Below are 11,292 nucleotides of genomic sequence, written 5' to 3'. Positions count from 1 at the left end.
CTGCTGAGAGACACGTGACCTGATTCCTACACACGTTTACGCACCACCCAGATGCACAGAACCAGTTTTCCAATTCGATACTGAGCAGCCAGCCAGGTAAAACACACTACTGCCTCCCAGTGGTCCAAAGCGACAGCATTTCGCTTCTATTTGTTCAGCCTCGACCTGTGTTCATTTATCCACAGGGGCCCCTTTGGCGGCTGCTCTAATGTTGCTGCCACGGGAACTGCACACTGAATGAAATATAGCGGCGAAGCAAATGCAAACCTGCAGGTTTTTTTGGGGGGGAGCCTCCAGTTGTCATGAGGGATGAGGTGTGTCCTTCAGCACTAACAGGCCCGAAGCAGGGAGAGCAGGCCGAGAGCTTATTTGAGATTTCCTGTGAAAAGTTAAGACATTTTGCATCAGAAGATTTAAAGAGACTCCTCCATGAAATTTTCTGTCTTTTTATAAATTTTAAATACCTGCTTTTGTTGTGAAATCTGAATTGTTCACATCAGAATCGCGATTCTTCTCTTTGAGGTCAAAAACACTGCGACACAAGACACCTTATGTGAGACAAAAGAGTGCGAAGTTACAAACTGTGCTCCAGTACCCTGTTTGTGCAGCTGACCACACACTTTGATAAACATATACACAACTTAATTCAAGCGCGCACACGCACACACACACACACACACACACACACACACACACACACACACACACACACACACACACACACACACACACACACACACACACACACACACACACACACACACACACACACACACACACACATTGTTGTCTCCTTTTCCATTCCTCAGATCTCAGGCTCAACTTACACATGCACAGACATGTGCTGCATATCATTCACATGAATGACCGACTGCTTTCAGATACTTCCAACTTCTCAGATTGTTTTCGAGAAACAAACTTTGCAGACGACCCACGTATCTTTACTCAGGCAGACGCTGCGTGCTTTCCCCTCGTGTTATTTTACAAAGGAGCGTCCCAGCTGGTAGGAAGCAGAAAAGTACAGAATGTACATACTGTATATCCCAGTTTGGAAAATGTAAATTTGTACAGGGTGGGGGTTCACCTCAACAGCTGTCTGATCTGTCGGGTCTTTACGGTGCTGTGATTTACAATATTTTTGGGTCAGACTCTACCCTTAATACTAAACAAACAAATACTGCAAACAGGATTAGACTTAATCTTCAGGCTAAATGCAGTAACAACATAGTATAGAAAATACTAAACTACACAGACATTTAACATCAGAAAAGTTGGGCGACATAAAGTGAGGGTACAAGTCATTTCTGCCTTCTAAAGATCTAATGATCTTTCTTTTGTTCTAGAGGCAAGAAATCCAGAGTCACACAACTGCTGCAGAACAAAGCGCTAACATGACTTGGTGAGTTTTATTTCTCATGAAAGGGACTGGTGACAGACTAGGTTGTGCTGAACTAGAACTGTTTAGAAATGTTCCAGAAATTTTTTCTTACCACCATTTAAAGCGGAGGGGCACAATTTGGGGCCCGCGGGCCAAGTTTGGGCTGCACCTTTTTTGGTTTGGCTGCCAGGCACTTGACAAGCTCCTGCTTATTCTCCTTATCCTTCAGTGCTGTAAAATCCTAACTGTAATGGCCGTAATACATTTTGTGCAGCTAAAAAGTACATAATGTTAGTTTTATTGCGATGTACAGCATCGTGCTGTTAAACTTCCCTTTTAAAATGCATGTTTGATGAGAAGATCAATATCACTTCCATCCATTAAATATGCAACTATATAGCCAGGAGATGGTTTAACAGTTTGTTTTTTGAACAGATTCAGTAAAGGATAGAAGATGTTTGCTGTTTTTAACTTTCGGCAGAGCCGGATTAACTGCTTTTCCAGATTTTGTGCTGCACTAACTAGCTAGTCCGCGGCTACATATTAACTGATCAAAAGTGTTGATTTTCTCATGTAACTCTTAAGAATGAGAATAAGTGCAATTTCTCCTCCTTACTGAAAGTTTGGTGAAATGCTCAATTACAGAGGATGTTTAGCCTGGTTTAGCAGAAAGACTATAAACCCGGGAACAGCTAGCCTGGTTCTGCCCAAAGAGAAAACAAATCCCACCAGCAACTCTAAAGTTCAGAAATAATCACGATATATGTTTTTGTTTTAGTCTGTACAAAAACCACTCGATATTTCCGGTGTCATTTGATAAGCTAACAGTCTCCTGGCTGTAGCTTTATCATTAAGGTACAGTGTTGTTTCAGAGTGGGTCTGATAGCCTAATCGAACTACCAGCAAGAAAACAAAATGCAGCCTAGTTCTCAAAAATGTGAAACTATTCCTTCAGCGGTGTACTCATTCAGTACATAATGAGGAACCCTGCTGTAATATACTGAGATGGCCAAGATTGAATTCTATGCTGAATGCAGTAACTTTAAATAAATCAAACACATGTTTGTATTGTCAAGGGATATTGTGCAAGTGAGGCAGCTGTGGGCTGTCATGGACCTGAACCTCAGACGTGATAAGCACTACTTGTTTAGTATCCCAAGAGTTTCAGAGGACGGAGCTTGTTTGTCCCCAAAATGAGCCCCTTGGTGTGTACCACAGTTATCAAGCCCGATTCCCATGAACTAATTGGCCTACTGCGAAACATTCAAGCACGCATCCTGAGTTTACCACAGTGTAAGAGGCACTTTAGGTCACTGGGTGTAGATTATTGATCACAATGGTACTGATCCAAAGCCCCATTGATTGTATTCAACAAGAGTAGAGGTAGAAGGAGGTCAGACGGAGGGGACACTTGAACTGAAGAGGACTTTAGCTGTGAAGGAGGCCTGTTCTGGGAAAGATGTGTGTATTGGCAGCCAACCTCTGTCTGGTGCTGAGCTGGTTTGGAAACGGAAAAGGAAAGAAGACTTGAATTACAAAAGTGCTCTTCCAGAAGAGCAGGGGATCTGACCTATAACTGTACCACAGCAGCTGTGCACTCTTTAGCACTGACAGTTCTGCATGAATGATACTTTTATGTCTCTTATTCCTGTTGCTAAAAGGACAATACACTGTGAAGTTGTTTGAAAACCACCCACCTTCTGTACTGAGACAGTACCAAATAGATTTTGTGCTCCAGATGCAGGTTTAATATTGCACCACTCTAATGTCTGTCTGTCAAATAATAACAGCAGGTAGATGTTTATCTTATCTTAGTTTAGCCATGACTGGGATTATGAAACAGCTTTCCTGGCTCTGTTAAAGGTAACAAAATCCATCCACCTGCACTTCTACAGTTTGTTTAAGACATAGACTGTATATAAAATTGAACATAACTTCCAAGTCTGAAAAATTAGGCCAATGCAAGAAGTGAATTAAACTGCAATACCACTGAGTGCTGCTAGACATTGGCTTAAAAAAAGATACATAGATTCCCATTCAGCTTGTCTCATGAAATACGAAGTTAATACTTTTTTTTTTTTCTCCACTCGCCATTTTGGTGTTCATATTAGTATTTTGGTGATCCATCTGAAAATAATCCCGTCATTAACTAGACAAAAAAGTCCTCCAAAAGCCTTGTTTGATTGACGGGCCTGAAGTACTGTACAGGTTTCTGTTGTCTGTGGGCGGCACGTAGTACCGTCGGGTTTACAATCAGATCGAGTCAGATCCACAGCTCGCTCCTTCCCAGCGTGTCACTTCTGACTCCAAACCGCTCCAAACTAGCAGGATGGCGGCTGTCAAAATCTGAACTCGAGGCTTCATAACGGCAATTCACAAACTAATGGGTGTTGTCACTGGTTTAATCCATTCAACAACCAATGTGTGAAAATGACACATTCAGTCTATGTTGCTGCAAAACCACTGTACGAACCACAGCCCATAACACGTGTTTTTTGCATTTATCATTTTCCTTTTTGTCTGGAAACAAAGCTATTAGGCTACATGTTAATTAGTGATATGGAGCTGGTAGACTTTTTTTTGTTTATTTTCTTGCCTTCAGACAGAGTCTTTCCCGGTTTCCAGTTCTTGTGCAAAGCTAAGCCAACCAGCTGGCTGCACCTACAGGAGAGTGGTATTGCTGGTTTTTTTTTTTTTTATTTCCGCAAGAAGATGGATAAGCACGTTTCTCAAAATGTTAAAATATTTATTTATGGTACTTTTAAAGAACGGTGTTGTACTTTGGTTGGTTGTCGAGACTGTCTTACAGGAGGGAGTATAGGTAGAGAAAGAGATGGACATGTTGGGGCCAAGACATAAAAAAACAAAAAGCCAACAATGCAAGAATGATCAGGTGTCACACTGAATCCATGACTGCCGACCATCTGTTGCTACAGTGCCATTAAAACCCTAATCATCACTAATAGATGCCTTGATCCATGTTAATCTCAAATCCGAATTCCTAATTGGTATTGAGTGGCCTCAGAAAGTAGTTTTAGTTTTACATTTTCTATTTTTTAACAAGCAAGGGTGGCTGGAGGTTGTTTTAGTAGCTCTGGATTTAAAGCAGGCCAGGCATCCTCACTTTCCTCCTCAGCGGTCTCTGGACAGAATTTTAGTCTGGCAAAATGATATTGTGTTATGTTATGGTATTTTGTTATTTACTCCAATGCCTTGATTCAAACGATGCTATCTTTGCGCCTGGGTTTAAAATGCACAGTTGACTATTGCCAACCAGATAATTTCTAAACAGAACAACAACAAAAATAAATCATACCCCTGGTTAGTCACCACTGAGTTAATATTTATTCAAAGGTTCAAAGCAGCCTTTCATGGCTGAAAGGATAGAGTGACAAGCTATGGGAAGATTTGGTAAATATTTTTCAACATGAATTTGAACTTGTTCTGGTTAAAAATTGACCCAGCCGTGGTTTCTGAGTGTGTTATACGTGTCAGCAGCAGCAGTTCAAGGTTTTACTGCCGTATTTTGATTTTCTGTGGCTATAGAATTTCACTGTGCCAAATTCCTCCAGGAATGTATTATAAAACCAGAATATCACCACTGAAACTTAACTCTGAGTTCTTGAACATTTTTGCATGCGTTATTAACTGCATGCAGAAGATGCAAACTAACAAAACCCTTTCTTTAGCTTTGAGAACGAACCTGAACACTCAGAAGAGAAACAGAACATCAACACAACCTTTTACCCAAATAACATCCTTTTCTCAATGTGGCTGATGTGTTCTGTTCATTATATTACACAATAATGAGATTAGCAGTTAGCAGTATTTCACAAGCAGTCATGAGGAGCATAGATACTCACTGGCTTTACTCCAAACTGTGACCCATTTAAAAGAACAGTTTAGCATGGGGACTACAGTATGCCTGAGTGCTCCCTCGTTATCTCTAAGTTAAATATAGAGCTCCAGCAAGAACACAGGCTTTGTCTAGGTAACAAAATCCAACTACTAAGTCTGGAGCTCACTAATCAACATGTTAAGTCCTTGTTTACTCCACTCAAAAACAAAGTGTAAAACTGGCAGCTGAGCTAATCTCTCTGATCCCATTCCCGCTTTGTATTTAATGGCCAGATAGGAGTGTACTGATCTTCTCAAGTTACTGTCTGCAAAAAAAGGTGTCTTTTGCAAAGTGTTGAACTATTCCTTCAGGATCATGTTGAAGATTAATTAAAATTAGTCAACCTCATGTATCAGTCATAAAACAAGTTCAGTCACATTTGTGTTTTTTACCTCAACACCTGCAAGCTACATTAAAATTAGTCAACCTCATGTATCAGTCATAAAATAAGTTCAATCACATTTGTGTTTTTCACCTCAACAACACCTGCCTGTGTAGCCAAGGTACAGTGCCAATATTCATGTTAGTCCAGGGGACACAGTCCACAAAGCTTTGTTGTGCTGCACAGCTTCAAAACAGGTCTTTCTTCATCAACAGGCTTCATTATTGTCAGCTGTCAACAGTCTGAACCTGTGTTTTGGCCCCGTCACTTTTTTCGGTCTGTCTGTGCACCTTCTGCTAGTGTTGTCACATTGTTGTGCAGTGAAATGTGCCAAAATATATTTTACAAGTCGTATGCATTGCGGGAGATGGCGCCTTTAAAAAATAAATGGATGGCTTGTTTTTCTGACCTTCGCACAATGAAGTCTCCCCCTTTTGCACTTTGGCTTACATGAAAGCAAATCAAGAATGTCCAAACTGAGTTTGGCCTTTTGTTGTTATCCATTCAAGCTTGCTGTCGTCCTTCAAGCTGTTTTGTCTTCACTTTACTCCTTCTAGTATTTATTTAGTGGCTCTGCAGCATCTTGTTGTTACTCACAAATGTACATGGGTTTCCCTTTGTCTATATTTGGAGCTATTTCAAGGTCTCGTACGTTATTTTAGCCTCCTGAGTTTGATGTTTTGGTTATTATGAATCATGTGCTTTTTCAAACAGATAAATGTAACTGGCATGTTTTGAGTGAGAGATCTGTGCTGTGCATGTTTGCAAATTCTTAGTTTTTAAGCTTTCATTTCAGGATTTCCCATTCCCTTTCTAAAGCTCCTCTCTTTGCTGTGAAAACTTGGCTAATTTGACAAACCTCATGCTCTTCAATTAATAGGGAAGGAGGAAGGACAGGCAGAGTGTATTAAAGTTCAATAACCAGGGGGTTGGATGGGAACAGAGAGGGTAAAAAAAAAAAGAAGCTTTACAGACTATGAGAAAGGGGAGAGAAAGAGAAGGGCAGGGAATGACTTGTAGTTACCTCTGGGCAGATTGTCTCCTGCGTCCTATGGGGCCCCATTTGTTAATTTAAGGGCTGTGACCCAGGTCGTAGTCGGGTTCAGAGTGTGTAAATCAGAGACCTCGCCTCCCTCTGAGGCTCCTTGACCTCCCTGCTGCACATCCTGCTGCACAGCATGGGAGAAACAAAGCCTTCTGCCAAGTTCCTCCGTTTCCAACAAGCCCTTCTCCTCATACAGACAGGCTGATCTTCAATTTGAGTTCATATGATATTACAGTGCATACTGTTTAATCTTCAAAAGTACCAATGATCTGAGGTAAATTATATTATTTGTCAGAGTTCTGTCATTAATTAGTGTAAAGTAATTGTATTTCTTTTTACGACTCCATTATACTTCTTCTCCACTAAGGTTCAAAGGTGAATGTTGTGCTTTTTACACAACTTTAAGTTATAGGCTATATAATGTTGTGCTACAGACAGTTAGTGATAGTACATATATGAAATGGTGGAAAATTGCTTCTCTGTTTACAGGCTACAACATGACATGACTGCCTACACTCAATATTAACAAACCAAAACTAACACACATACATATGTAATAAAACACTAAAATTTACATTTATACTTTTAGATTGACTGATTTGCTGATAATAAAGTTGAATTTGAATTTCAGAAAACTTTGAATGCAGTACTTTTACTGGTAATTGGTCTGCAATTACTGCCCCGCCAGGATGTTCCTTCCTGTAAAAAGGGAGTTATTCCTTTCCACAGTCTGCGTTTTTTTTTTCCTGTTAAAAGGGCGTTTTTTCCTTCCAGCTGTTGCTCAAGTGGGAATTGTTGAATTGCTGGGTTCCTTGGTACAATGTGGTAAAGTTGTTTTGTAGGGACTTTACTATATATGCATCCTGAAATAACTTGTGTTGAGATTTGGTGTTATATAAATAAAATTGAAATTGAATCAAAATTAATTAAGTATTTTTAGATTGTAATATCGTTATGTAAACCTGTAATTTTTTTTTTGCAATGGAAAACCTGTTGGCAATGTTGTCTACTGACAGATTTGTCAAGATTATTATTCATCTGGGGTTGTGTTTCTGAACATGTGGCATATCCAATAGTTACTCGTCTTTCCTCTCTAACTTCATAACATGCAAACAGTGTGATAGTGTCTGCTGCTACACTTGTACAAGGCACAACGTCCTTGTTCTGATTGATTTTTGTTTTGTTTTGTTCCTCTGTCACAATGTTGCAGATCTCATACACTGCCTGCAGACAGACAAACTGACAGAGTTGGACCTTGATGGCATGCAGACAAACAAGAAGGAGTGGCCTTGGGGTAGATTTGTTTTTAACCTGATGTATTTCTGTCTCAGAGAGTGAGTGAGGAAGAGGGGGAGAGACGGGGGAGGTGGTAAACACATGCCACCCGTAGGTCTGGATGGTTGGGTGTGGCAGAGAAATGGAGAGGTGTGAAATGATGATGACTGGGGAAGGCCAACGTGACACTGACTTGTTTTCATGCTCGGGGGTTGTTGTCGACTGTCAAGTCAGCTGAAAACCATTGTTTGGAAATTTTACTGCTTCTATTGCCCCTCGCATTTTATTTTATTTTCTGTCTTTTATGTCCAAATGCTTTCAAAGAATGAAGCAGGTTTTGGAAAACTTTTTTTGTGAGTAACAGTCACATCCAAGCTGTAGGGTCTGTAGATGTGTTTTCTGTTTTGCATCGGACTGCTGGTCAACTTCATGTTTACATGCCACACTAGAATAAATGCTGTTTATCCAGATTTATGTCTGGTTTTCTTACTGCATTTTTTAAATGAAGTTAGAAAAATGTTGTTCTGTCTTGTCTCTTACTATCTGTTTTTCTGGTTCTCTAAGTACAGCTGTCAAGTGCCAGCATGTTTTTCTTAGTTTACCTCAATAGCTGAATAGCTGCCAGGAATTAATTTGTGGCTCAGTGTCAAATTTCCTCTTTGGTTTCATATACTTGTTGGAGGTATCTTGGTTGAAGCCCCATACATTTGTCAAAGTTTGTAGGCCTTAGGAACTGCACCGGCAACACTGTGTGCAGAGTTATGCTGGTAAATAATCTGCGCTGTGAGAAGAGCACACTTGTGTTGCTTTTGGCACTGATATGCAGAGGCATTAACTCTGACTTATTTTCTCTTCTATTTTCATTCTTTAACACCTCTATTTTTCACGACTCTTCCATGTTCTACTGTCTTACTGGGTTTGGCTCTCTGGTCTGCTGCAATTTCATCCTGGTGAGAGGAGGAGGGAGACACAGTTGTAGCTATGTGCCACGTGGTTGTGATTTACTGTTTTGGACTTGCAAAACGTGACACCATTTGCAAGCCAAAGAAAATGTTTTCTAAAAAAGCTGAACTGAGCTGCACTGAGAAACAATTACACAAATCATTCTAATGGCCAATATGATCGTGATATGTATGTTTTCAATGTGGCAAATGACCTGAATATGAGGTCTAAATATCTACTCTGGCTGTTGATTCACAAGATTTGCCCTCACTTGCTTTGATATTTTTTTTCCCAAGTGTTAATTGATGATCTTATTATGATTACAGATGCGGTTAAACAAATGTATTTACTATTTACTCCGAGCACCGTTAGTACATAGTACTGTTATATCTGACAGATGGACTGATTTTCTCTCACTTTGAATTTTACAGCAAAATTAAACACACTTTTCCACACTAATAGGCTGTTAGAAAAATTACTGAAGAGGCTTGGTTCAAAATCAAACATATCGGACATTTATTCTTGCAAGAAGGAACACATACATGCACCCTCAAAGAGAGGTGTCCAGCAAAGAAGGGGTCTTCCCTCCTCCGTAGGTCAGCTTTTATACAGTGGGACAAACAGTAGACCATCACCCCCATCCCCTTTGTACCTGTTTTTGTATTGAATACTGAGTTGGTTGTAGGTCACAAGATACTCGTCAATTAGATGCGGAAAGAATCACTTGCAAATAAGACAGAAAACAAAGGAAACTTTTCGGGGCCTGAGACTTTCCGGAGCCACAATGTAAACAAGAGGAAGAGACAAATCTTTCCTTTCCATCATAGGTCAATTCAAAACTCTGCGTAAAGTAGGTCAAAATAAAATGGACCATATAAAGTCACTAAACCTACAGTGTACATCCAGCAGCCGAAGAGCCTCATCGCCACACATAACTCAACCTGACCCGCTTTCCTGTTCCAACATTCACACCGTTCCATCATCAACCTGAAGCCGGAATTCAGCCAAAAAAATGTTATAATATACTGTTGATGTGGAGAAATCACTTCATGATGATTACTCAACCATCCTACAGAGTACTCATTTGCAGGCTCTTTAGTGTCCCCCTCAAAAGAGGTCATTAGTACAAAAGTAAATGGGTTTAAAGTTCTTTGATCTTCAACATTTAAACAAAGCAATGCTAATCCAGGATCACAAGCATTCATGAACAGATTTTAATTCATTTACTGCAGGAAAGAACAGTCTACTTAGGAGACAGAAAAAACCCCTGCATGAAATGTTGTGAAAATCATAGCTGTATGTGAGCCAGTACACTTATCTATACTCAGTTTCCAAAATGTATATAAAAACGCAGGGGGAAAAAAACTGTAAACTAACAGCATGAGTCACTCAAACATGTTCTGATAGTTTTAACAGTTTATGATTGAAACCTTAAAAATGTGATTTAATCTATTGATTCAGCCTATAGAAAAGTGCTCCAACAGTTTTGTATGTCTGAAAAATACACTTTAAGTACTTATGTTAAAACATAAAACTTACCATGAAATTAGCCCTCACTCTTTTCTACAGTCAATAGTCCTCACTTCTTCCATGACACTGAAGTAAAAATAATTCCTACAGTGACACTACCCTCTGCTGGACAGAATGTAAACAGCACAACCAGCCAATAAAATGTCCCTTTTGTCAGATGCAGACTCAGATGAGATGTCAGCTGAATGTGTGCAAATAAATCTGGGACAATATCAAGTGACTTAAATTGCACTCACAAGAGTTCATCAGATTTTCTAAATCATTGGCTACCTTATACCTAACTTGACATTTGGTCATCTAAAAATAAATCTACTCTTGTTTCAGTGGGCACTGTTTACCCTGGATGCTTGTGAGGAAATTATACACTGCTCAAAAAAATAAAGGAAACACTTCAGCAACACAATGTAACTCCAAGTCAATCACACTTCTGGGAAATCAACCTGTCCAGTTAGGAAGCAACACTGATTGTTGGATCAATTTCACCTGCTGTTGTGCAAATGGAACAAACAACAGGTGGAAATGAGGCAATTATCAAGACAACCCCTATAAAGGAACGGTTCTGCAGGTGGTGACCACAGACCATTTCTCTGTCCTCGTCCTTTCTGGCTGATTTTTTTGGTCACGTTTGCATTTTGCCAGTGTCCTCACCACTAGAGGTAGCATGAGGTGTCTACAACCCACAGAAGTTGCTCAGCTAGTGCAGCTCATCCAGGATGGCACATCAATGCACGCTGTGGCAAAAAGGTTTGCTGTGTCTGTCAGCACAGTGTCAAGAGCACGGAGGGCACACCAGGAGACGTGGAGGGGGCCGTAGGAGGACAGCAACCCAGCAGCAGGACCGC

Source organism: Brachyistius frenatus, unplaced genomic scaffold (assembly GCF_029030835.1).
Source record: "Brachyistius frenatus isolate BFR_SWC_R1_liver_20210118 unplaced genomic scaffold, ASM2903083v1 Contig_110, whole genome shotgun sequence".
Taxonomy (NCBI): Eukaryota; Metazoa; Chordata; class Actinopteri; family Embiotocidae; genus Brachyistius; species Brachyistius frenatus.
The sequence above is the reverse complement of the archived record's forward strand: the minus strand, read 5'-3'. Positions refer to the sequence as shown.